The 27,592-nt window shown below is 43.4% G+C and overlaps 1 protein-coding gene across 3 annotated transcripts in view; it reads right to left on the reverse strand.

Annotated features, from left to right (window-relative positions):
* Nucleotides 1-27,592, reverse strand: part of ABL1 (ABL proto-oncogene 1, non-receptor tyrosine kinase) — a 390,453-nt gene that overhangs the window by 189,301 nt on the left and 173,560 nt on the right. The window lies entirely within an intron of this gene.

Here is a 27,592-nt window from a genome sequence, read left to right on the forward strand (position 1 = left end):
AAGTGAACTGAAAAAAAAAAAAAAAGCACCCCATCTTGACCTCAGTCATTTGTCCAGATTGCGCAGTCCTTTTTATGTGTAACAAGCCTTGAAGGTACATTACACTTTTGCTGCTCTCGCCGTGATCTGTAATCCACTCCAGATATCCTTCTTATTTATATCAGAGAAATGACAGGAATAAAAGCTCGAGTCCAATGTAATTACCTCTAATAGCTGACCATTTCTACTTACGGCTGTATTATCACAAACACCAGAGAGTGGATCAAGAGGAGAAGAAAACCATCTTCTAACCAGCGGAAATGTAGAACACATACGATAAAAGAGTACAGTATAAGTACTGCATGCTGGTTCAAAACACTGGCCTAATGTACTGAAGCCATGAGGTCAGCATGAAGACCCAAGCAATTCGAATTTCCTAGAGGAAGCCTGCAATGGCAGCCAAAATACTTCCCTCATCACAGGTTGACTTTTTAAAAACACAGCTTGACTTCTATAATTTTTTTTTTTGCATAGGTACATTGGTCCAGCTTGGACCGATGTAATGCCCTGTACACACGGTCGGACATTGATCGGACATTCCGACAACAAAATCCTAGGATTTTTTTCGACGGATGTTGGCTCAAACTTGTCTTGCATACACACGGTCACACAAAGTTGTCGGAAAATCCGATCATTCTAAACGCGGTGACGTAAAACACGTACGTCGGGACTATAAACGGGGCAGTGGCCAATAGCTTTCATCTCTTTATTTATTCTGAGCATGCGTGGCACTTTGTGCTTCGGATTTGTGTACACACGATCGGAATTTCCGACAACGGATTTTGTTGTCGGAAAATTTTATATCCTGCTCTCAAACTTTGTGTGTCGGAAAATCTGATGGAAAATGTGTGATGGAGCCTACACACGGTCGGAATTTCCGACAACAAGGTCCTATCACACATTTTCCGTCGGAAAATCCGACCGTGTGTATGGGGCATTAGAATACATATTCCATATAGAAAAATGGATGAATGGCTGCACGCTCCGGAAGGATGCCAAAATCTTTATTGTAGTGTTATGATTAAGCGCTGTTATCTGCATGAAATGCATTAACATGTTTATCTCCTGATGCTTGCTGTGCTGTATATGCTTTTATTTGTTGATCATTACAAGATTTTGGCATCCTGCCGGAGTGTGCAGCCAATAATTAATTTTTCCATGTTGATCTTAGAGGCAAGCCGGGCGGCCAACCCCGGCTTTGAGAGCAACATTAGACTTGCAGCACTCACACCTTGAGCAGGGTTTCCTCATCAATGGACTAGTACATACTCCATATCTGCTAATCCCCGTTGAAGCGAAGAATCACTGTAGCAAAGGAGAAGTTCAGGTTGTCACCGTCCACCTCGCCTCTCCACCTCATGTAGTCATAGCTTTGCATTCATTGAGAAAAATGCAGGGAGTTCTATGAATGGCACCTGTGCCAAACGAGCGTCCCCCTGTGGTTACTATGCAGGGGGTAGCCACTCGGCACGGGACCCAGAAGATAGGGATGATCCCTGTAACAGCAGCAGTGTTTTAGTTTAAGAATAATAGCCCTAATATTACTGTTCTCACTCAGGCAGGTGCAGCAATATGCAATGTGTAGCACAATCAAGTTTTCTGTACTTGGTTATTATTATTATTATTTAAGGTACTTGTATAGCGCCGTCAATTACGCATTGCTTTACATATACATTGTACATTCACATCGGTCCCTACCCTCAAGGAGCTTACAATCTAAGGTACCTTACTCACATTCATATACTAGGGCCAGTTTAGACAGAAGCCAATTAACCTACCAGCATGTCTTTGGAGTGCGGGAGGAAACCGGAGTACCCGGAGGAAACCTACGCAGGCACAGGGAGAACATGCAAACTCCAGGCAGGTAGTGTCATGGTTGGGATTCGAACCAGCGACCCTTTTTACTGGTTGCCCCCCATGTGTGCGTGTAAACAAAGTAGGGAAGTTTTAGGCACACGTCATTTTTTTTTTTTAACTTTATCTTTATTGCCATCACAAATAGGACCAATATTGCTTATGTGATAGCACGTTTATAGTGGCGGGTTCTCATTAATAAGTTATCAGGTGACTCCCATTGACCCCTGATATCTCCCCTTAAGCTAACAGAGTGCAGATCGTGCACTATAAGACCCCTTTCACACTGAGGGCGTTTTGCAGGCGCTATAGCGTTAAAAATAGCACCTGCAAACCTCCCTAAAACAGCTGCTCCATTCACACCAGTGTGAAAGCCCGAGGGCTTTCACACTGGAGCGGTGCGCTGGCAGGGCGTCAGAAAGTCCTGCCAGCAGCTTCTTTGGAGCTGTGAACTCACTGCTCCTCCCCATGGAAATCAATGGGGCAGCGCTGCTATACCGACGGCAAAACGCTGCAGCGGCGGCGTTTTGCGGGTGGATTTAACCCCTTTTCGGCCGCTAGTAGGGCGCTAAAACCACCCTATCGGCTGAATAGCGCCGCTAAGATGATCCTAAAAATAGCGCCGCTTTACCACTGAGACCCTAGGCGGCACAGTGTGAAAGGGCTCTAAGCGTCTACCCTGGCCACAGCAGCCAGGGATAGTGACCTCAGAGACCAGAAGCAACAAAAATATTGTTGCTTCCAGGTTCTTACTAGCTAGGGAAGATCAGAGAATGGAAGTTCACTGGTCTCCCTCCCCTCTACCCAGCAACACCCACCAGGTTCGAAGATGGGACAGTGGGGCAGGGGAGATAATGGTGGGGAGGGCATTCATTCTGATTGCTCCCATCTAAAAGCCAATGTCACGCTTACCCCTAACTTAGGTGTTCCGATACTACAGCTGGCTTCTGTGTTATTCAACAAAAGCAGCCCCCTTTCCCATAGGGCAAACAGGCCTACCGTTACTCAGTTGCTCTCTGGTCCTATACACAATGCTATAGTGCCTGGACACCTCGCCAGGGCATGCGCGAACTGAGCAAAGCAAACAGGTAAGGTTCAGAATAGTCAGGGTCAATGTCTGAAGTCAAAGGCAGGCAAAGTTCAGGGAATAGAGCTGCACGATTTTGGCTAAAATGAGATTTACAATTTTTTTTGCTTAGAATAAAGTTCACGATTCTCGCGGTGTAACATCTTTCACATTATACAAAAAAATTGGGCTAACTTTACGGTTTCATTTTTTTTTTTTTTAATTCATTAAAGCGTATTTTTTTAAAAAAAATTGTGTTTGAAAGTCCACTGCGCAAATAGGTTGGGACATAAAATATTGCAACAACCACCATTTTATTCTATAGGGTCTCTGCTAATATAAAAATATATATAAATATATTAATTTATTATGTTTGGGTGTTCCAAGTAAATTTCTAGCAGAAAATAACGATTTTTACTTGTAATCAAATGTCAGAAAAGGTTTGGTCTTTAAATGGTTAAACTTCCTTCATTTACATGCTGGAGTTCTTCCCTTTGATAAAAGAATGAAAAGATACTTTGTTTCTACTTATTCCAATTTTGTGATTAAACTTGGCAAGCTGCCCGATTTATTTATTTTTTCTTTTCCAGTTGTGAGAACTCTCTGCACTTTTTAGAAAGAATCGTGACATGCCGTTTTGATGATCGGGAAGAGAAAAAGATTGCAATTTCGATTCTTAACGATTAAACTTGCAGCTCTATCAGGGAATAATTGATTTCCCATCAGAGGTCTTCAACAAGGGAATCCAATCTAGCAAAGCAGGGCAGACAAACAAGTAGCTTGATCAGGTATTACACACGCTATCACAAGCATGAGACTGCAGGCCTAAATCAGGTTTGGTCTCCACCCAGAGACTGACCACATCAATCACCTTGCAGGTGGACAGGCAGAGAAAGAGTATTACAAACAAAACCAGGATGCTGGAATGAGACCAGCAGCTGTCAAAGAACAAAAGCGTTTACTGTACACACTCCGCAACCGCAACCTGTTCACAGGAGACCATCAGGAGAGTGACACACGCTGAATACATCTACGTTTAAGTGTCCCCTTGTATACCAATTGGATGAAAGACATCTACTTCTGAGCTTGTCCATGTACATATGCCCAGGATAATGCCCATCGCTGGTGGCCAAGATTCTGCATTTGATGCTGTTTTTAATTATATGGAGTGTGCCGCAAGCGCCTGATTGCTCCAATCAGCTATTGTATCCTAGTTACTCCTGAGGAAGGAGTGTCTCTTGTAGACTTCGAAACACGTAGGGTGAAGGATCAATTGTACTACCGTCTACCTCTACTACTTGCAGTATCAGTTATGGTTGACATGTATACTCCACGATTCAGGTTTTTACTTGTATTTTCAATACATTTTGACCTTTTTTTTACTATACCATTTTGTCACTCTATACAAGTGCCGTTAAAGTCTGCCCCAAGGGGAACCCTCCTTTTCTCTATATTTCGATATTTGGATGTTGGCACTGTGCAACAGTCATTGCCATTTCTTCATTACTGTACACACTCCAGACAGCCAACATGTGGAATTTACATACCTCCCCTGCTGCTGGTGGTAGTAAAAGGGTTAAAACCCAAAACATTTTCTAATAGCAGAGGCATTGTACAATAAAATGGTGCAGAAATGATCAGGTCACTTTACTGCCCCCCCCCCCCCCCCCCCCAAAAAAAATTACTTCTACTAAAAGGGTTAAAACTCTACAAACCACGGGCCTCTTACAACAGGAGGTAAGGAGAAACTTGAAAAACTTGAAACTTATCCTAAAGCTCCACCAGCTGGCTGGATGCAAGAATATGAATTATACACCACATTTGATTATTTGAATTAAAAAAACAAAACAAAAAACATGCTCATTTAATAGATCGAGCTTCCGTTGTCACGCTCCCTACACTTCTAAGATACTAGGTTCCGCATGCTTCCATGACTCTGTTTAATCTTTGTGTAAGTAAAAAGTTGGTCTAGTTGGGGCTTATACCGGGCTAAGGACGCTCCATGTGAGTGCTTAGGCCTAGGAATGGACACTTAATAAAACAGCATGGCATCATTAGATAAAGTGCCACAAGCCCCCCATACCCATGTATTTTACTCTGCATTGGCAGAATGCTAGGGCAATAATAGGAAGGTAAATATTGCAGCTTGGAGGCAAACATGTTACTTTGTCCTAAGTGGCAAACAAATCGCCCTGCCTTCATGATTGTATAGAAATTTCCATTTGGAAATATGGATATGTTTAAGGATAACAATCTGTCTCATGTCCCTTCAATTACAAATGATAAAACTCAATTACCGGTATATCCTTTACACAAATATGAATAGCAGGTGATCTTGACATGTATTAATCACAATCTCATATGCCCCATTACACCCTCCCCCCATGACGCTGCATACAATTATACACCCACTAGAGCTGACGTACCTCGCTGAGGCATGGGCTGAAGTGCCTGTAATTAAGGGAGTGCTGCAGAGAAAACACAGCCTGAAAGATGCAAAGTGGAGCTGTACTAAAAGAGCGATCTTTTCATTGAAACGCACCATTAATAACCGGGCTGCTCTAAAACGCACAATACCAAGAGCAATGCCGCTTAAATGCTTGTTGAGTCGGATGGCTAACGCCATTCATTTCTTGGCGGTGGGTTATCAATCTGCGCTGAGTTAATGAGCAGCAATCTAACGCGGTTTTAACGTAAACAGGAAACTAAGTGCTGACCTGCTCTCAGGCAGATCGCCATGGAGTATAAAGCCACGTCAAAATCCATTTCTGCTTTATAGCCGTACATTAGCTGAGTATGTACCACCTTCTGAGTGCTCATATTGACTGTAAACGAAAATCATGCAAGGCTAGGAAAACCTTTTGTCAAGGTAAATAAGCAACCCCAGGCAAGGATTAAAACCATTTATCATAAGCTGGGCTGCCCAGAAGGCATTAACATTGCAGAACAATCAGAAAACGAATGGGGGCTATATATACCGCACATGTGCAGTATATACACTGCAAGGAGTCACAGCCGGCTTCCTACAGTTAGCATGGCGGCACCGGGGACCTGAGGACTGGTGAAGAACCAGCCCAGGTGAGGACAGTGCTGGATCCCCAGACAGATGAGTGTCCTTTTATTATTACAGTATTCTACTGATGACTATTGGTTTTTTTTTTGGAGGGGGGGTCCAAAGAACTGCTTTAGGCTGTAAGCTTTTAGAAAATCTGCCTCATTGGCCCTGTTTAGCCCTGTCTTGCTGTGTGACAGATACGATAAACCCTAGTCCGATGTATGGAAGGCGGCGCTTATGTTTGGCGATTGGCCCACTGATATCACAAGTGGACGGGGAAGAGAACCTCAGCCCTGTGTAAACTGACAAACTCAAATATAGGGCAGGAGTAAAAGACAAAACTTTTTAAAGTGGTTTAAACCTCAGACATGAAATATTTAGAAAGCATATCCCTCTCTAATGTGTACTTGTCTCAATCCAGAGCAATAAGTGTCATTTCTGTCTGCTGCCTTGTTCCTCTGCTTTCAGCATGAATCACTTCTGACAAGTTTTCCTGACACCAAGAGAAAAATGGTGACAGGGGAGGGATCTCCTGCTGATAGACAGCCTACACTCTGTTCCTGTGAGCAGGAGAGTGTGTCCCTTTCCTCCAATCAGCTGTCAGAGCTCTTCTCACTGATGTAACCTCATCTCTCTGCCCCCTGCTTTTCAGAGCTGAGAGATCCTGGGTAAATTCTGCACTTTGAATGGATAAAGGAGAAAAACAGCTGTATATAAACAGGTACAATTAATGTAGGAGGATTTGTTTCTTCTCTGTGTATCACTGGAGATTAGTCACGTCACTGGGTATATGTAAGGATTTACCACCACTTTAATGTAGCTCTGTAATTATTAATACATCCTTAAAGAGGATGTAAACTTCCCTTGTAAATGTTTTTACCTATAGGTAAGGCTATAATAAGGCTTACCTATAGGCACTGTAAATATCTCCTAAATTCGCACCGTTTAGGAGATATTTACTTTATACTGCGCCGATTATGTCATCAGCGCACGCGCTCTTATGGAACACCGGTGCCGTTTCTTCAGGAGCGCGTGCCCTGACAGGGAGTTCGCACGCGCATGCGCGGGAGTGACGTCACGCGGCTCCGGCCGGTCATAGAGCCAGAGTCTGCGGACCCGGAAGGAAGACAGGCGAAGATGGATGCGGTCACTAGAGGGGACAACAAGGGCTTAGTTCGCAGGTAAGTGTCCCATAATGTGCTGGTATACATCGGAGGGGACGATGAGGGCTTCATTTGCAGGTAAGTGTCACATAATCTGCTAGTATGCGATGCATACTAGCAGTTTATGCCGTTACTTTGCAGATAAGAAAAAAGCCAAAAAAAACTGCAGATTTTACTTCCTCTTTAAATGTATTTTATTGTTAAATGCAAATATCAGCCTTGAGGTAGCTGCACAGCAGAGCTCACAGAGTGGGAGATAGAAGTAGCACAAGGATCCAATAAGGTGGGTGGCCATGTAAGTTGCTAAGAGAGAGCAAAAAGTTTAGGTCATCAGTTTGCTGCTTCTCCTGATCACTATCTAGCCATATGGTGGGGTTTGTGGGGATACGTGTGAAACATGGCTGCATTCCCTAGAACTGAAATGATATTAAATTGAGTGGTCATTGTAACTTTACAGCTTGATAACAGGCATTAGCAATTCACTTATTAGTTTCACGTGTTGCCTAAAACTACTTTTTCATAAAAGTCCACAAGAAGGAACGTTCCATGCATTTAATTACATTTTCATATTCATATTCTTAATAAGCAAGCATAACAAAAACATAATGAATATTTAATATTAAATAGTTAATTACATTTTTTTCCCCTGTATTTCAGAAAAAGTGACAGATCGCCGCAGAGCTTTAAATGCGTCACCCTGACTGTAGTGCAGCTGATAACTTTTATGTGTCAGCTGTCCTTTTGCGCATGAGTGAGAAGAGCAGAAATGGAGGTTAGAAGTTGAGCCATGTGAGCAGTTTATTAAAATAGCCGGGTTTGGCCTTTGATCATTTCATTTGATGGCTGAGTCTTTTCCAGATTCTTCTCAGCAAAATAATATCACGAGGAAATAGAGCTTACGGAAAACTGTTTATAATAGGGTTCACAAGATACAAATCTATATGCATTTGCAGCACATTAAGTTTAACAGCCTGCCAACCGCTGGAATAAAGACACAAAAGAAGGATAACCGCTCGTAAAGACGATGCTTTATATCCAGCATGGAAAGACTCAGACTGAACTAGACCACGCTGCATACCCGGCAGGTCAAAATATTCATGATGTTCATCTTCCTTTAAAGCAACCCGCAGTAAAATAGACTGTCCAAAATTGGAGAAAAGCTCCATATTTCAACTTTGTTACATATTAGAGTTCAGCTCACATACAATCTACCTATGATAGCCAAGTCCTAAATAAAAATCCCATTTCTTTTTGCGTTTAATCTAGATCATGACGATTACCTGAGCATGCTCAACATCCTCATCATGTTGGGAACCTCTAAGCACTTTGCGTCAGTTCTTGCTTTGGCACAGGTGCTCACTCTCATGATGGCCTCTTTACCATTAGTTCCCAAATTCCAGTAAGAGGAGCACAGCAATTTATCCAAGATGGCCCCAGTTTCGCCAGGCGGAAAATGTAATGCAGACTATCAAGCTAGAACAGGTGAGAAGACGAATCCTGAATATTAGAAGTGTCCTGAGTATTTTGTGGCAAATAATAGAGTTGCTTTTTGGTTATGCAAACGGAAGGGTTCTGCTGTAAGTGCAAGAGCTCCGATTTAAAGGGCAGCAGAGGGAGCATGATCTTTGGTTATTTTCCAGGGCCTCAAAACTTGGAGACAAGTCAGTTCACAGCCCTGACGCCACTATACTAGGCCTGTACCCGCCTACCTCTATTAAAGTGATTCTGACACTAAAGAAAACCCAGACTACGCATAATAAAATACTTATATGTTCCGAACAAGCAGTATAAGCACTTAAAAAACGGTAGCAAACATCATATTGGCCCATGTACATAAGTCCATTTTGGCCAATAGCATTTAGCTACATTAAGTAAACCAAAATTAGGAATTTCTGCATTCATGGCCACACATTTATCTGTATTTTTATATTGTTCATATGGAAGCGTTTGTGTCAGCATTTACAGACTTCCAACGTACATGGACCCTATTGGCTGCCACCACTGGTAAGGGCTAACATGTAAATATCGTACATGGACCCTACTGGCTGCCACCACTGGTAAGGGCTTAACATGGAAATATCATACATGGACCCTACTGGCTGCCACCACTGGTAAGGGCTAACAAGGAAATATCGTACATGGACCCTATTGGCTGCCACCACTGGTAAGGGCTAACATGGAAATATCGTACATGGACCCTATTGGCTGCCACCACTGGTAAGGGCTAACATGGAAATATCGTACATGGACCCTTTGGCAGCCAACACTGGTAAGGGCTAACATGGAAATATCGTACATGGACCCTATTGGCAGCCACCACTGGTAAGGGCTAACATGGAAATATTGTACATGGACCCTATTGGCTGCCACCACTGGTAAGGGCTAACATGAAAATATCAACAATGTGTAGCCAACAGCGTCACCACCAGTTACACGCTACAGAGGTTTGCATTTGCCTCTGTGAATAGGTAATTCATGTGCTGGCGGTGCATGCACAGAAAGTTTACATTGACTGATGGCTGAGGTCATTCTGCGCATGTGCCGCTGCATTAATGACTCACTCAGAGCCAACATGTATATGGTATGTACCCAATGGCAGTGGCGCCCGCTAAATAGACACTGCGGTTTACATGTTGGCCTAAGCAGCTGCCTAGTGAATTACTTTTCTGAGTCATTGGACAAGGGTGAAGTGATAATACAAGCTGTCTGTATGCGTCTCAGCAAAAGGAACTGTATGTCCATACAGTTCAGATGCAGTACAGACAGCCCTTTATGCAGGATCTTTCTGGCAGCAAGGCCCTGTTCTCTATGGTGCGGTCCGTTTCTATCCAACTGTCATTTGTCCCAATCTGCCAGACAGATGGGGGAACAGATCCCCATCGGTCTGCTTTTAGCAGACAGGATCAGATCAGATGTCAGCGGGCGTCAGTGGACACGTGTCCGCTGACATCCGGAGCTTCATAGAGAGCAATGAAGGTTCCAATCGTGTCCGTCTGAAAAACGGACAGGTGGACCCGATCATGATGTCCGTGTGAAAGGGGCCTAAATATTGCATGACTGTGTACAGATCTAAATCTGACTCTAGAATTTTTGTTGGGGTCTTTGAGAAAGAATCACATAAAAAGCATAGAGGTCAGCGATGGCTTGTGCTAAAGTTCTTTTACCGCAAATTATTAAGTACTGTATGTGGTTTCATGTCCATAACCTGGGCATAGGTGCCCTTTAACTCACATACATATACATTTTACTGGAAAAAGCAAACTATAAACAGGCCCATATATAAAACTCTCGTGAGATTCAACTGTCAACCACCAATCAAACAAAACTATAATAGCATTCCAAATAACAGATGACATTTAGTACTTGTACTGAGATAAAAAAGGGCAAAAGAAATATTTGAATGACGGCTATGCCTAGGAGAATATGACAAACCTGCTATACTACCAGACATAACATCAGGCTGTAGCACAAGCAAATTTCCATACCAATTGCAAATCTGTGAGGGGATTAAAAAATATACATTTCTTCAAGAAATGTATTGCTAATACAATAAAACAGACGTTTAGGGGTGAAATGAACATATGGCAAGGTAATAAGAGGCCAGCTTACAACAGGGTACTTGCAATGCTGTCTGCGCAGTGAATTATTCAGCTGCAAAATGGAATTGAAAAACTGCTGACAGAGCACATCCTGGCAGCCCAAAGTGCTTCTGCAAGCAGTTGGACCCACTATGTTTGACTGGTGTGTGACCTGTCGAAAGAGTGATGAAGTAAAGATTATTGAGCAGATACAAAGATATTTGCCATCTCTGAAGTTTCAGGATGTATATAATAAAGGGTATTTGCAGAGTAACTAAAAACCACAGGGCCTTTATAAAATCATGTGAAAGCTAAGATATGCAGTAAATCATTTAACTAAGGATATACCATTGGAAGAAAAGAAAAAAAAAAAAACGCTAAAAAGTGAGGCTCTGTACAGATTTGTCTGAACAAAGACAGATAAGTTGTCATTTGGACTAGTGAGGATGCACATAGGGATCTGCTACTGTCAAATCCTGACTTTACTACCTAGTGTGCCATTGAACACCATCACAACTAGTGGTCTAGAGCAGGAGTCTCCAAACTTTCTAAACAAAGGGGCAGTTTAGGGGGCCCTTCAGACTTTAGGGGGCCAGACTGTGCCCAGTGAGAGCAGAATATGCCCCAGCTTCAGTGTGAGTACACCATGTCTCAGACTTGAGGGTCAGAGGGCGTAAAAAATACATAGCACTTGTGGTCAGTAGGAGGAGGAATACTGCCCCATCATTGGTATTAGTGGGAGGAATTATTCCTCATCATTAGGCCCAGAGGTAGAGATAGTCAGCGCGGAACATATTCCAGAGGGTAGTATTGGCGGCATTCGTGGTAGGTTGACTAAAGCACATAAACCTAAGGTAAGTATAGTAACAAGTCCTATTTGCAATCTCGGAACACCCAATAAGAGGATAGTATGCGACTGACCGATCTACGTGGCATGTTCACCAATGCCAGGAGCCTGGTGGACAACATGGGTGAACTAGAGATACTGTTGTACGAGGAGGATTTGGATTTTGTGGGAATTTCAGAGACCTGGTTCAACAGCTCTCATGACTGGCTGGCAACCATTCAAGGGTATACCCTTTATCGCAGGGATAGAGAGGGTAAAAAAGTGGAAGGGGTATGCCTATATATCAAGAATAATGTACAAGTGAATGTGAGAGATGACATCACTAAGGGAGCTAGGGAGGAGGTGGAATCCTTATGGGTAGAGCTTCAAAGGGATGAAGCTAAGGGGAAAATAATACTGGGAGTATGCTATAGGCCCTCTAACCTAAGGGAGGAGGGGGAGACGGACCTTCTATCACAATTTGGATTAGCAGCAAAGATGGGAAGTGTTATCCTAATGGGGGATTTTAATTATCCAGACATAGACTGGGCAGAGCGAACCACACATTCGTCTAAGGCTCGTCAGTTCCTAAATGTCTTGCAGGCCAATTTTATGGTTCAGATGGTAGACGCACCAACTAGAAATAAAGCGTTACTGGATCCACTGACTATCAACAATACAGACCAGATCACGGATGTGGAAATACGGGGGAATTTAGGAAACAGAGATTCACAGGTCAATTGGCTTCAGTATATATCAGACAAATAGGAAACATAAAGGGGAATACAAAGACACTGAATTTCAAAAGAGCCAACTTCCCTAAACTACGAACCTTGCTAGAAGGCATGAATTGGGATAAAATCTTAGGAACAAAGAACACGGAGGAGAGATGGGTTTGCTTTAAGAGCATATTAAATAAGGGCATTAGCCAATGCATTCCTTTGGGTAATACATTTAAAAGAGCGAACAAAAGTCCTGGATGGCTTAACTTCAATGTAAAAGTGCATATAAAAGCAAAGGAGAAGGCCTTAAAAAAATACAAGGTTGAGGGATCATCATTAGCATTCAGACTTTATAAAGAATGCAACAAGAAATGTAAATTGCAATTGCAAGTGCAATTAGGCTGGCTAAGATAGAACACGAAAGACACATAGCGGAGGAGAAGAAAAAAAAACCCCAAGAAATTCTTTAATTAAACAGTAAAAAAAAGGGAGGACAGACCATATTGGCCCCACAAAGAATGAGGAAGGACATCTGGTTACAAAGGATGGGGAGATGGCGAAGGTATTGAATTTATTCTCCTCCTCAGTCTTCACGAGGGAATCGGGGGGCTTCAATAACCAAAACTGCAGTGTTTATCCTTATGACACATCACAGGAAGCACCTCCATGGTTAACAGAGGACAGAATTAAAGTTAGACTTGGGAAACTTAACATTAATAAATCCTCGGGACCAGATGGCTTGCATCCGAGAGTACTTAGGGAACTCAGTCAAGTATTTGCCAGACCATTGTTCCTAATTTTTACTGATAGTCTACTGACTGGAATGGTACCAGCTAATTGGAGAAAAGCCAATGTAGCACCAATATTTAAAAAGGGCCCAAAACACATCCCTGGGAATTACAGATCAGTTAGCCTAACATCAATAGTAGTCAAGCTCTTGGAAGGGATAAGGGACTATATACAAGATTTTAGTAATGAGAACGGTATTATTAGCAGTAATCAGCATGGATTCATGAAGAATCACTCCTGCCAAACCAATCTTTTAACTTTCTATGAGAAAGTGAGTTGCCATCTAGATAAAGGAAGGCCCGTAGACGTGGTACATCTGGATTTCGCTAAAGCATTTGACACAGTTCCCCATAAATGTTTACTGTACAAAATAAGGTCCATTGACATGGATCATAGGGTGAGTACATAGGTTGAAAACTGGCAACAAGGGCAAATTCACAGGGTGGTGATAAATGGGGAGTGCTTGGAATGGTCAGGGGTGGGTAGTGGAGTTCCCCAGGGTTCTGTGCTGGGACCAATCCTATTTATTTTGTTCATTAATGACCTGGAAGATGGGGAAAACAAACAGTTAAATCTCTGTATTTGCGGGCGATACTAAGCTAAGTAGGGTAATAACTTTTCCGCAGGATGTGGAAACCTTACAAAAAGATCTGAATTAATGAGGTGGGCAACTACATGGCAAATGATGTTTAACCATCTCAATACAGAGCATTTTAACCCCCTTTCTGCCCAAGCCATTTTTCAGCTTTCAGCGCTTTCACACTTTGAATGACAATTGCGCGATCATACAACACTGTACCCAAATTAAATTTTTATTATTTTTTCCTCACAAATAGAGCATTATTTTGGTGGTATTTGATCACATCTGCGGTTTTTATTTTTTGCGCTATAAACAAAAGAAGAGGGACAAGTTTGAAAAAAAAAAAACACAATATTTTTTACTTTTTGTTATAATAAATATCCATTTTTAAAAAAATTTTTTTTTAAACAAATTTTTTCCTCAGTTTAGGCCGATACTTATTCTTCTACATATTTATGGTAAAAAAAAATCGCAATAAGCGTATATTGATTGGTTTGCGCAAAAGTTATAGCGTCTACAAAATAGGGGATAGATTTATAGCATTTTTTTTTTTTTTTTTTAACTAGTCATGACGGCGATCTGCGATTTTTATTGTGACTGCGATATTGTGGCACACACATCGGACACTTTTGACACATTTTTGGGGCCATTCACATTTATACAGCGATCCGTGCTATAAAAATGCATTGATACTGTATAAATGTGACTGGCAGGGAAGGGGTCAACACTAGGGGGTGATCAAGGGGTCAACTGTGTTCCTAGGGAATGTTTCTAACTGAAGGGGGAGGGAACTCACAAGGGGAGGAGACCGATCTGTGCTGCTCTGTACTGATAACACAGATCGGTCTCCTCTCCTCTCTGACAGGACGTGGATCTGTGTGTTTACACACACAGATCCACGTCCTGCCGTGTTACTGGGCAATCGCGTGTGCCCGGCGGACATTGCAGCCGCCGGGCACGCGCATCGGGTGCCCAGTGACACGGCGGGCGTGCGCGATTGCCGTCGGCGGCGCGCCCCCTGATGGGTAGGGAAGGTGAGAGCGTCCTATGACGCCCTCCCAGAACGAGAGTCGTGCCGCCTCGCCATCATATGACAGCAGGCAGGCGGCAAGCGGTTAATGTAGAAAAATGTAAAAGAATGCATTTGGGTGGCAAAAATATGAATGCAATCTATACACTGGGGGGAGAACCTCTGAGGGAATCTAGGATGGGAAAGAACCTGGGGGTCCTAGTAGATGATAGGCTCGGCAATGGCATGCAATGCCAAGCTGCTGCTAACAAAGCAAACAGAATATTGGCATGCATTAAAAGGGGGAACAACTCCAGAGATAAAACAATATTTCTCCCGCTCTATAAGACTCTGGTCCAGCCTCACCTGGAGTATGCTGTCCAGTTCTGGGCACCAGTCCTCAGGAAGGATGTGCTGGAAATGGAGCGAGCACAAAGAAGGGCAACAAAGCTAATAAAGGGTGTGGAGGATATTAGTTATGACGAAAGGTTGCGAGCACTGAACTTATTCTCTCTGGAGAAGAGACGCTTGAGAGGGGATATGATTTCAATGTATAAATACCGTACTGGTGACCCCACAATAGTGATAAAACATTTTTGTGGAAGGGAGTTTAATAAGATACATGGCCACTCAATAACATTAGAAAAGAGGTTTAACCTTAAACTACGTAGAGGGTTCTTTACTGTAACGGCAAGGATGGGGAATTCCCTTCCACAGGCGGTGGTCTCAGCGGGGGGGGGGGCATCGATAGTTTCAAAAAACTATTAGATAAGCACCTGAACGACCACAATATACAGGGATATACAATGTAATACTGCCATATAATCACACACATAGGTTGGACTTGATAGACTTGTGTCTTTTTTCAACCCCACCTACTATGTAACTATTAGGGTCCTTTCACACTGGGGCGGTTTGCAGGCGCTATTGCGCTAATAATAGCGCCTGCAAACCGACCCGGAAGTGCCGCTGCTTTCATTCCAGTGTGAAAGCCCCGAGGGCTTTCACACTGGAGCGATGCGCTGGCAGGACGGTAAAAAAAGTCCTGCTAGCAGCATCTTCGGAGCGGTGAAGGAGCGGAGTGTATACCGCTCCTTCACCGCTCCTGCCCATTGAAATCAATGGGACGGCGCGGCTATACCGCCGGCAAAGCGCCTCTGCAGAGGCACTTTGCGGTGGTTTTTAACCATTTCTCGCCCGCTAGCGGCCGCATACCGACGGTAAAGCGCCGCTTACAATAGCAACACTTTCTCGCCGACGCTCGCCCCAGTGTGAAAGGGCCCTTAGTGTCAGTGGAAGAATAGTGGCCTATCATTGGTATTATTGGGAGGAATTAAGCATCATTATTAGTGTCAGTGAAAGGATAGTGCCCCATCATTGGCATTAGTGGGCGGAATTATGCCTCATCATTAGTGTCAGTGGAAGAATAGTGCCCCATCATTGGTATTAGTGGGCAGAATTATGCTTTATTAGTGTCAGTGGAAGAACAGTGCCCCATCATTGGTATTATAGGGAGGAATTATGCCTCATCATTAGTGTCAGTGGAAGGAATAGTGCCCCATCATTGGTGTTCAAGGAAGAAATAGTGCCCCAATGTTGGGGGTCAGTGGGAGGAATGGTGCCTCATCATTGGTGATGGTGAAGTACTGCTCCTCCCACTTATATGAAGCACTAATCCTTCCAAGGGCTGGATAAAGAAAAGCAAAGGGCCACATCCTGTCCATGGGCTGCAGTTGCGACCACTGATCTAAAAATGTCCAGGGCACCTAGTCTTATCCTGCCTGTCTATCCAAGAAAGAAAGATAAAAAATGGACTTTCCGGTTTTCCTCCTGCCTTGTTATATCCTTTGTGGCCTTACTGGTAGATCGCCTGATATAGTAACTGGTCCTGTGTATGCCCACCCTGTTCACATTCTTCTCATTGCAATCTCCATAATATAAATAGATTTTAAATCTAAAAACGAGCAAAGGACCCCTTTGTAACAGGTGTACAGACCTGGGAACTGCTGAATATCACAGATCTTCAAAGCAGGCTATTTGAGAAACCTGCACCATTCGGTTGTTTAAATCTAAAGCATCTATCAAAGACTGGAATGTTACTTTTATATCAATACCCAAACCTACACATCAGCAAAAGTTGACATTACAGAGACGCACAGAGAGGAGTCGTGTCAAAGTTTCACTATGTAACAGTTGGGAAATCTGGTGGAAAAAAAAAAAAATCACACCACTTGAATCCCCGAGATATATAGGAAGCCAGTGTGATTCCTACTGAAAGCCGCAATCCACAAAACAACTTTCAGTTTTGTAAGAAGTTTGAGTTTTTCAAATCCTATTGTAGGGGGAAAAAAAATATGCCACTATGCTAAAGGGAACATAATTAAAACTAAATAAATGCAACAACAAAATGCTTAGATAAATGAGTACAGTCATGCACTGATGGTTTTTGGGTTGCACATTTTTTATTTTCTCTGGTATGGAAATTGTTAACAGCATCATAGTCTTTAATAAGGTGTCAAAAGAGGAAAGAAATAGGCTCAGGAGATCAAATTACTGCTGGAGCAGCAGGGTGGGTAGGTAGAGAGGAGGAAAAGAAAAGTAAAATTAAAAAGGGAGAAAACAGAGAAGAAAAACAACCATTTGGAACATCCGCAGTACTTTAAACTCAGTGGGGATTAAAAGAGATTAAAGAGGTATTTACATTGAGTGGGCCTTCCAAGACCTTATAGGGGAGAATAGCAGAAGGATTGAAAGAAAAATTGAAAGAAAATTGAAAGAAAAGACAAACATTAAAAGTAAACCTATCACAAACTTGGGGAATTCAAATAAATCTGATAAAAAAAAACCACAATCAGAAAAAGTGCATCGCAAGACAATCACGTGGCACAGAAATAGACTGCTAAAGCTACGTGCAAAGCTCCACTTTCCCTACAGAAACCTGGCCCTGCTTGCCTTCCTATTAAAGTGGAACTTCACTGTATCTAAGCGTCACAAACAAAAAAACATTATTTACTTCACCCCCCAACCTTTACATACCTGAGCCTTCATTCGATCCAGCGCCGAGCACATCTGCAGCTCTTCTCTCCCCTCATGGGTCTCGCTGGCTCTGTGTCAATGGACGCAGCAACGGGGCTCAGGCGCAAGCATGCACGAGTGCCCCCATGGGAAGCGGTTTCCCATGGGGGCACTGGACAGAGGGGAGGGGCCAGGAGCACCTGCAGGGGACCCAAAAAAAGGAGGTTTGTGGCTATTCTGTGCAATTGCACAGAGCAGGTAATTATAAACATGTTAGCTGTTTTAAAAAAATGACCTTTCACCCTGGTTCACATTGGAGCGATTTGACATGTCAAATTGACAATGACACTGTCCAAATCAGTGCAACGCCGGCCAACTTTGCGGCGCAGCACCGATTCCCAAAAGTAGTTTCTGCACTACTTTTGGGGATTTCAGGTGCGATTTCTATTGACATCTGTGCAGCAACCTGCACAGATGTCTCTGAAATTGCACAATTTCATTTCCGCTGTCCGTGTAAACCAGGGCTTATGTGAGGACATTCTTCCCACTGACCAGCAATGTGAGGACGTTCTTCCCACTGACCATCAATGTGAGGACGTTCTTCCCACTGACCTGCACTGTGAGGACGTTCTTCCCACTGACCATCAATGGGAGGACGTTCTTCCCACTGACCGGCAATGGGAGGACGTTCTTCCCACTGGCCGGCAATGGGAGGACGTTCTTCCCACTGACCGGCAATGGGAGGACGTTCTTCCCACTGACCGGCAATGGGAGGACGTTCTTCCCACTGACCGGCAATGGGAGGACGTTCTTCCCACTGACCGGCAATGGGAGGACGTTCTTCCCACTGACCGGCAATGGGAGGACGTTCTTCCCACTGACCGGCAATGGGAGGACGTTCTTCCCACTGACCGGCAATGGGAGGACGTTCTTCCCACTGACCGGCAATGGGAGGACGTTCTTCCCACTGACCGGCAATGGGAGGACGTTCTTCCCACTGACCGGCAATGGGAGGACGTTCTTCCCACTGACCGGCAATGGGAGGACGTTCTTCCCACTGACCGGCAATGGGAGGACGTTCTTCCCACTGACCGGCAATGTGAGGACATTCTTACCACTGACCAGCAATGTAAAGGCATTCTTCCACAATGACCACCAATGTAAGGAAAAATTACTAAAAATTGAATTATATAGTGCAACCCTCAAGACTCAAATATTTTATATATATATGCCACATTCCTTATTCTTTATTTTCAACTTACTGTTCCTGTTAATGCACAGCCTGAGCTTTAGATAAAGCAAATATTAGCAGGGGTCCCCAGAGATTAGAAATATAGTTCAAGGGTTACTCTGTGGTAAAAAAAAAAGTTTGAGAAAGGCTGCCCTACACAAAAGTATCAGGACTGTACAGAGCAATGATGAACATACACTCACAAAAGAGAGCTTAGCAAAGATTGCTATGTAAACTACGTACCAAACACTTGTCAGTAAACACTGCTGAAGGCCAGCTCTACTCACAAACAGTATTTCGCTTTTATAAGATTGCTGGCAAGTTGAATCATAGGTCAGTTTCTCTGTGGGACTTCAGTGGCAATTTCCATCCATCAGGGTTCCCAGTATCACCAACTACAACAGCCATTACAAGGCCAGATAACGGTGTCATGATACCCATGGGTTCTTCATAATAAAGAATTTAGGAGTCCAGATGTCAAAATATCACACCTGCTTTACAGCATGGTAGGAAGTAGGTGGAGATAAACTACTACAACATGTTCTCATTAATGATGTAAGAGACATACAAGGCCAGGCAGGAGATGCACATCTCTCCACAATCAGTTATAAATGCTATAAGCCTTAAAGGCTAAGTTCACCTGAAAATAAATAACCTGCAAGTTTTCGCAGGTAAAAAATGTGCATTTATTTTTTTTATTTTTACTTGTGTAGCCCACACTCAGTGGACTGTGGATGCAATGTCAGGCTCCTGACAAGTGTCAGATATTTGTATAGCTTTCTGCCTGTACCTCTGTACGGGCTTATAGTTACTGAGCTGCAGGAAGTGTCAATAAGACTATGAGGGCGCTGATCAGTTCATTGAGAACTACAAGTCCATCTGCCACAGAGGCAGACAGAACTTGTAAATTATTAATTTGCTAATTGCTCCACCTTCACAGCTACACCAAATTTAAAGACAACAGCAGCTGTGGGGAAAGGAATCCCCAACTGCTGTCATCGGAGAAGTGAAGTGGGGGGGGGGGGGGATAAATACAGGCGTAACATGAAAGGTTTCAAAAGGTGAATCCTTTAATGCAGAATTGACTGCTTAAAGCTGAATGCCAACTTTCGTTCCCCTAGAACTGAATGGAATGATCAGTCTCAGCATTGATCATACCTCTGTACCATGTTGATCCGTTGTCTGCAGATCCCTTGATACTCTGGGTTTAGTTGTGGCTTTGTATCATGTCACACTCTGTATATCCTGCTGATTGACCTCCACAGCAACTTCCTGAAGCAGCTACAATCTATAAGACTCCCCTTTGTAGTCTTTCAGACTCTGCAATGAAGTAACTTCCTTCACAGATCTGATGGTGGGTGGGATTGAATACATCCTAATTAGCATTCAATCCCGCCCAGTCACACCTACAGGAAGAGTACCACATCACAGATCACCCCTTCATACATAGCCTGTTCTGAAAGCCTGGTCGGAAATAAATCCACAGTTTGGTTGTCGGAAATTCCAATAGTCTGTACGCAGCATTAGGCTGAACCGGGACAGCCCCCTGTATAGTCTATTTATGATACAGCACCACCAAAAGCCATGTTTTGTTTTTTAGTATCTGCAACTCAAGAGCATTCAGTGTAATTTCTCACTTATCCCAAAAAACCCTTATCACAAAAGATTTCTAGTTTCTTCCATTTAGCCAAACATGGTATTTTTTTTTCAGAAGGTTTAATAATATGCACTTTGCAAACTGGTGGAACTGTGTGGGAAGGGGGTGATACAGAGTTGTGTGAACTGTGTCTTAGTGCCTTTTGTTTCAGCATACCATAGTAAATCAGGCCTCCTAGTCATCTTTCTTTGAAGTGATTGTAAAGTCTAGTTTAAAAAAACGAACAAAAAAAAACAAACCTGTTATGCTCCGTACACACGGTCGGATTTTCCGATGGAAAATGTCCGATCGGAGCGTGTTGTCGGAAATTCCGACCGTGTGTGGGCTCCATCAGACATTTTCCATCGGATTTTCCGACACACAAAGTTGGACAGCAGGAGATAAAATTTTCCGACAACAAAATCCGTTGTCGGAAATTCCGATCGTGTGTACACAAATCCGACGGACAAAGTGCCACGCATGCTCAGAATAAATAAAGAGATGAAAGCTATTGGCCACTGCCCCGTTTATAGTCCCGACGTACGTGTTTTACGTCACCGCGTTCAGAACGATCGGATTTTCCGACAACTTTGTGTGACCGTGTGTATGCAAGACAAGTTTGAGCCAACATCCGTCGGAAAAAATCCTAGGATTTTGTTGTCGGAATGTCCGAACAAAGTCCGACCGTGTGTACGGGGCATTATACTTACCTCCTCTGTGCAGTTGGTTTTGCACAGAGCAGCCCAGATCGTCCTCTTCTCGGGTCCCTCTATGCTGCTCCTGGCCCCTTCCTCCTATTGAGTGCCCCCACAGTCAGCAGCTTCCTATGGGGACACCCAAGCCGAGTCACAGCTCTGTGTGTCCATTCAGACACTGAGCCCCAACCCAGACCGCCCCCTCTCTCCTCTGATTGGCTGACTGATTTTGATTGACAGCCGCTGAAGCCAGCGGCATCGCTGCTGTGTCTCAGCCAATCAGGAGGAGTGTCCCAGACGGCTTAGACATTTGTGGACACCGCTGGAAAGAGATGGGACTCAGGTAAGTAATTAGGGGGTGCTGGGGTGGTTGCCACACACAAAAGGTTTTTTATCTGAATGCATTAAGAGAAATAAAAAAAAACCCTTCTGCCTTTACAACTCATTGTAAAGGGCAGCACAGTGGTGTAGTGGTAGCACTCTCACCTAGCAGCAATAGGGTCGCTGGTTCAAATCCTGACCATGACACCATCTGCTTGAAGTTTGCATGTTCCCCTTGTGCCTGCGTTGGTTTCCTCTGGGTACTCCGGTTTCCTCCCACACTCCAAAGACATGCTGGTAGGTTAATTAGATCCTGTCAAAAAAAAAAAATTTTGGCCAAATATGTGAATGTTGTATGTGTTTGTAAGTGTGTCGGGACCCCATGGGGTAAAAGAACACGCTATGCCGCAGATGGACATCGGCGGCAAAAAGCGCCCTGAGGCGATTCAGTTCGCATAGGTAGCGCTATACAAGTCATTTATTCATTTAAGCTGAAAGACACAAATGAATGCAGATCTGTAATCATTAATACATCAAATGTATTTTTCAAATGCAAACACTGTAAATACCTGAATTTGACCTGGTATCAGCCGCTTGCAATCCATGTACAGCAGGGTTGGAGTGTGAGAGGAAGAAGCCAATCCAATGATGTGCTGGCAAAAAGCATGCTAATAGAGGGAAAATGCAGAGTGACAAGAGAGATGAGCTCATCACTGTGCTGCTTCTCCTTTCACTGTCAAGTCACAGGGGCAGATCCATTACAACCTGAGCTCAGAAGAAGAGGGTTGAATAATGCTGCCCTTTAGAATGAGGACATCTAGTGGCTAGAGCTGCAAGATTCTGGCTAAAATGAGAATCACGAATCTTGCGGCATAACATCATCTTTCACATTATACAAAAAAATTGGCTAACTTTACTGTTTAATGAATAAAAAAAAAAAAACTAAAGTGTATTTTTTCCAAAAAATACTGTGTTTGAAAGACTGCTGTGCAAATATAGTGTGACAAAATATTGCAACTGCCATTTTTATTCTCTAGGGTCTCTGCTAAAAATGATATATAAGGTTTGGCGGTTCCAAGTAATTTTCTAGCAAAAAATACTGATTTTAACTTGTACGCAACAAGTGTCAGAAAAAGGCTTAGTCTTTAAATGGTTAAACTGCCCTCATCTATAGACAGAAGTTTAGTCCTTTGATCTAAAAGAAGCAAATGTTACAATGTTTCTCTTTATCTCCATTGAGAGGGGGGTAGAACCGTAATCTCGATTCTTTAACCATTAATCGTGCAGCTCTACTAGTGGCTGGTTTTGTGTTTATATTTTTTTAATGGGCCATTCATTTTTATGTTATTTTTCCCTGCCTGGTTCCTACTATACAGCAATTCTGTCATTTATAAAACATCAAGAACAAGGAGTGAGAAAGTTAACAAGGAATCAGTAGGATGTAAAGAATTTCGTTTTTTTGTAAAATATGAAGGCTACACCTGTGGAGCAGTGGAACTAGGGACCTCGAATTCACCAAAGGGCTGTACATAAAATTCACTTTACATTCAGCGTCAAAAACAGCAGACACACTACAGGATATAGTCCAAGACTATAGGTATTATAAAATAGACTGTCAGAGACTGCAGACATAACACAAGGGATGGCCAGAGACTGAGGACACAATACCGGAGATGGTCAAACACTGTGGACAGAATACAGGAGATGCTCGGATCGGTGGACAGAATACAGGAGATGCTCGGATCAGTGAACAGAATACAGGAGATGCTCGGATCTGTGGACACAATACAGGAGATGCTCGGATCTGTGGACACAATACAGGAGATGCTCGGATCTGTGGACACAATACAGGAAATGCTCGGATCTGTGGACACAATACGGGAGATGCTCGGATCTGTGGACAGAATACGGGAGATGCTCGGATCTGTGGACAGAATACAGGAGATGCTCGGATCTGTGGACAGAATACAGGAGATGCTCGGATCTGTGGACAGAATACAGGAGATGCTCGGATCTGTGGACAGAATACAGGAGATGCTCGGATCTGTGGCCAGAATACAGGAGATGCTCGGATCTGTGGACAGAATACAGGATATGCTCGGATCTGTGGACAGAATACAGGAGATGCTCGGATCTGTGGACAGAATACAGGAGATGCTCGGATCTGTGGACACAATACAGGAGATGCTCAGATTTGTGGACACAATACAGGAGATGCTCGGATCTGTGGACACAATACAGGAAATGCTCAGATCTGTGGACACAATACAGGAGATGCTCAAATCTATAGAGTTGTTGGTGACCAGGGACTTGATTCAAGAGACCGTCATAGACTGGAACTGTATTATGAGACACTTAGAAATCATGGCTACAACAGGGCTTAGAAACCACGTTCAGGCTCAATGAACAAAAATGGGATCACCAAAGGGCTGTACATAAAATTCACTGAACATTCAGCGTCAGAAACAGCAGACACACAACAGGATACAGTCAATGACCATAGGTATTATAAAATAGACTGTCAGAGACTGCAGACATAACACAAGGGATGGCCAGAGACTGAGGACACAATACAGGAAATGCTCAAACACTGGACAGAATACAGGAGATGCTCGGATCTGTGGACAGAATACAGGAGCTGCTCGGATCTGTGGACAGAATACGGGAGCTGCTCGGATCTGTGGACAGAATACGGGAGCTGCTCGGATCTGTGGACAGAATACGGGAGCTGCTCGGATCTGTGGACAGAATACGGGAGCTGCTCGGATCTGTGGACAGAATACAGGAGCTGCTCGGATCTGTGGACAGAATACGGGAGCTGCTCGGATCTGTGGACAGAATACGGGAGATGCTCGGATCTGTGGACAGAATACGGGAGATGCTCGGATCTGTGGACAGAATACGGGAGATGCTCGGATCTGTGGACAGAATACGGGAGATGCTCGGATCAGTGGACAGAATACGGGAGATGCTCGGATCTGTGGACAGAATACAGGAGATGCTCGGATCTGTGGACAGAACACAGGAGATGCTCGGATCTGTGGACAGAATACAGGAGATGCTCGGATCAGTGGACAGAATACAGGAGATCCTCGGATCTGTGGACAGAATACAGGAGATGCTCGATGCTCAAATCTATAGAGTTGTTGGTGACCAGGGACTTGATTCTAGACTGGAACTGTATGAGACAGTTAGAAATCATTGCTATAACAGGGCAATAGGGAAACACAGATTAGTGTCTGCTGTGGCCCCAAGGGCTTTAGATGCTTAGAAACCACCTTCAAGTTCAATGAACAAAAATGGACAACCACACTGGTAATCTGCTGCTGAAAGCTTTCATTGGTGCCTTTTATTTGCCAGACTCGGATCACAAAGGACCCATCTGACATAAGCCTCTGAAGGGCAGACTGCAGATTTGATAAGCAAAACCTAATTCGCTTAATCATTTGTCAGCACAACAGAACTCCGGGGACCCAGCAGACCTCTACCAAAGCCAATTTCCATTCATAATTTCTCAGATAAGAAAAAAAAAGTAAAAGCTGTCCATTATTAGAGGTACAAGCACACACTTGGGCACTCTAATATTAGAGGAATAAAAATCTAAGTGGAAAGAGAAAAGGGCTATTACTGAGAACATCACAAATAATGGATGAAATGGTTAGTGTTCATTTTTATTTAATTTCCAGTTGTAGCGCGCAGCAGAATAGGATGCAGCCAGCAGTAATAATAATCCTTTTCATTCTTCAAGTTAATTTAAGAGGAGAGGTTGTTGCTGGTCATTGATGTAAATTATGCAACGCTATCTGTACGCACAGGCAACTTTAATGAAGAAAGCGGCATATTCATTTTGGGCATGAATTTAATATGGCAGCGCAATGACAGGGCAATGATTTCATAATCGTCTCATGAGAATTAAGGCTTTGGGACCCACAAGGTTACCTTGACTAACCCTTGAAGAACCAGCCAAAGGGCTGCAGCATCAGCTAGCCTTCAGAATGGAAAACTGCAGCCAAACTTTTAGATTTTAAATGCACACCTCTGTAAAATGGAAAAGGACCCCAGACAAATATATAAAAATTGAAACCAACAGGTGGGCTGCTATTGAGGACTACCTTCTCAAAACGTTAGTTGCCTGGTTATGTTTGGTTTCAGGACATTCTTAGGGCCCTTTTGGCCCCTTTCACACTTGCAAATGGGACTGTTGGCAATTACATGCGGGAGACCCAGCAGGGATTTCAGGTGAATAAATGTGTGGGGGTAACTCATTAAAAGGAAAGGGAGGCTAACAAGTCCTGCAACCAATTGTGGCTGCTCACATGTAATTGCTCAAGGAGCGATTACCTGTGAATGATCTTCTCTGAAGGCAAACTGCCTGAAACTAATCACCAGGAACACCCGCTAGGGACCCCACATGTAGTCAGTAACAGCCCCATTTGCAAACATAAATGGGCCCTTGACACAATGGGTGTGCCATTGTACCCGAAAGGTTCATTCACACTTGAGCACAGCGGATGATGTCTTCGGTGATTTTGCAGGCATTTTTTGTGCTTTGCATGCTTTAAAAACTATGTGCTATACAGGAGCTTCTTTGGGGCAAGACAGTATGTTTCTGGAGCCATAGACCTATTTTGGGAACTTCTGAATAATGCATTTTCAGGTGTGAAGTCTGAGGCCAAAATGCCTAAATTTGCCTAAAGAGGCTCTTGCACTTTTTCTAGCAACAAAAACCTGGGAGCTCAGGTGTGAAATGTTGAGTATTATGTAGCTTTGAGCTAATGAAGCAACTTATCTTATCCACAAATTATAGTATCTCACCACTTGGCTCCATTCCTGACATCTCACTGATGCGGAGTATGCACATCGTACTGAGCATGTGCCACCGTGACTGTACAGATTTAAACAATTTGCTAGCAAAAGAAATTCTGGCAGAAGACTTAGAGCGCTTTACCAATGGTTGTGTCGTTATTAATCAGCAGGAATTCATGAACAGGTCCTGCTGGATCGGAGCCAACCGAATGACACATTCGTGTCCACTCAGTTTTGCCCTCCTGGAGCATAATGTGGAAATCCAGTCAAATTCTAACTAAGGCAAAATCTACTCTCACCCCCCTTCTAAGGCTATTCTATCTATCCTGTGAAATTAAAGATGTCTGTACTTACCTATTCTGAAGCTGCTCTGGTCTAGTCACATGGCCGGCTTCCAGCACTTGTTTCAGTGTAGAGGAGAGATCGCCACAACTGCTGCAGAGCGGGCGATAGCGTCACCCACAGACTTACTACCTTGTCGGCTGTCCCTCCTCTACACTGAAGCCACTGCTGGAAGCTGGTCATATGAACAGACCAGAGTGTGTTCAGAATAGGCAAGTATAGAACTCTTCTCTTTCACAGGGTAGACAGAATGAAAGAATAGAATGAGAGTGGGAGTAGATTTAGCCTTAATTAGAATTTGACTGGAATTACAGTTTAATGGACCCATGTTAGGTCTACGGGCATGAAAATATAAATGGATTTGCATCAGTTTACATCAACCTAAACCCAAATACCTCACATTCATGTCTGAAAAAACAGAAGTGGAATTGTTCTCTCCCCCCGCCCCTTCTACTAAAGCCTGGTAGATCCCAAGTTTGTTTTTTTGTTCAACCCAGTGAACTGAAGAAAAAAAAAACTCAGGAGCTCAGAAGGAGCTTACTGTACTAACTATGCAATGTTAGTACAGTGACCTCCCCATTGAGCTATTGTGTTTTGACAAAGTCTCAGTGGGTTCCTCTCGTCCATCTATGGTCAGCTTAGGGATTCCGTTCAGATCCACCCGATAAACAGATCTGATCAGCCCTGTGAAGTGGGCCTTAATAAAGCCTCTTCTACATAAAAATCCTAACTGCTGGCAAAAGTTTCTAAACTTTATTTTCACTTTAACGAAGACAGGAAGTGCTGTCACCTTACTGGCTCTGTCTGGCAAAGTTGTATAAATCACACAAGTGGCTGGACTGAATTAGGAATTGTTTGGCAGATC

Source organism: Aquarana catesbeiana, linkage group LG09, assembly GCF_042186555.1.
Source record: "Aquarana catesbeiana isolate 2022-GZ linkage group LG09, ASM4218655v1, whole genome shotgun sequence".
Lineage (NCBI taxonomy): Eukaryota > Metazoa > Chordata > Amphibia > Anura > Ranidae > Aquarana > Aquarana catesbeiana.